Below are 1518 nucleotides of genomic sequence, written 5' to 3'. Positions count from 1 at the left end.
GGTCTTTATAGTTTTTGCTTTTATATTTAGGTCTTGATCCATTTTGAATTAGTTTTTGTGTATGGTGTGAGGTATGGGTTCAGTTTCAATTTTTTACAGGAGGACATCCAGTTTTGCCAGCACCATTTGTTTAAAAAGACTGTCTTTTTCCCAGTTAATGGGACTTTGTCAAAGATCAGGTGGCCATAGGTAGATAGATGTACATCTGGGTTCTTGATTCTGTTCCGTTGGTCAATATTTCTGTTGTTGTACCAGTACTAGGCTGTTTTGACTACCTTAGCTGCATAGTAGGTTCTGATGAGGTCAGGTAGTGCGAGGCCTCCTGCTTTGTTCTTTTCCTTCAATCATGCTTTATTTATCTGGGACCTTTTTCCTTTTCATATATAGTTAGTGATAAGTTTTTCCATCTCAGTAAAGAATGCTGTTGGTATTTGGATTGGGATTGCATTGTATTTCTAGATAGCTTTGTGTACAATTGACATTTTCACAATGTTGAGTCTACCTATCCATGAGTATGGTAAGTTTTTCCATTTATCTAGGTTTCTTGCAGTAGTGTTTTGTAGTTTTATTTGTGTAGGTCTTTTACATCCCTGGTTAGATGTATTCCTAAGTATTTTATTTTGTAGGGACTATTTAAATGGTATTGCTTTCCTGATTTCCTTTTCATAGTTCTCTTTATTGGTTTTTGTATGTTTATCTTGTATCCTGCTACTCTGCTAAATCTTTCTATTATTTCCAGTAGTTTTCTTGTGGAGTCCTTTGGGTTCTCTATGTATAGTATTGTATCAACTGCAAATAGGGATAGTTTTATTTCTTCCTTACCAATTTGGATGCTCTTTCTTTTTCTTGCCTTATTGTTCTAGTGAGGACTTCCAGCACAATGTTAAATAGGAGTGGTGATAAAGGGCTCCTTGCCTTGTTCCTATTCTCAAGCAGAATGTTTTTAGTCTCTCTCTCTGTTGAGAATGATATTGGCTGTTGGTTTTGTATAGATGCCCTTTATTATGTTGAAGAATTCCCTCTCTAGTCCTATATTATCAAGAGTTTATATCAGGAATGGGCATTGGACACTACTGAGTGTCTTTTCTGTGTCAATTTGATGATCATGTGATTCTTTTCATTAATTTTATTTTTGTGGTGGATTACATTGATTGATTTTTCTAATGTTGAACCATCCATCTTTTCATACCTGGTATGAATCCTACTTGATCGTGGTGTATTACTTTTTTATATGATGCTGAATCCTATTGGCTAGAATTTTGTTGAGAATTTTTGCATCTATATTCATGAGAGGTATTGGTCTGTAATTTTCTTTTATTATGGTATCTTTGCCTGGTTTTGGTATCAGGATTATGTTGGCTCCATAGAATGCATTTGGAAGCATCCCTTCTTTTTCTATGTCCTGAAATAGTTTGAATAGTACTGGTGCAAGATCTTCTGTGAATGTTTGGTAGAATTCTCCAGTTAAGTCATCTGGGCCAGGGCTTTTTTTTTGTTGGAAGTTTTTTTATTACCTTT

This window comes from Trichechus manatus, unplaced genomic scaffold (assembly GCF_000243295.1).
Source record: "Trichechus manatus latirostris isolate Lorelei unplaced genomic scaffold, TriManLat1.0 scaffold00161, whole genome shotgun sequence".
Classification (NCBI taxonomy): Eukaryota; Metazoa; Chordata; class Mammalia; order Sirenia; family Trichechidae; genus Trichechus; species Trichechus manatus.
Note: the sequence above shows the minus strand (reverse complement) of the source record.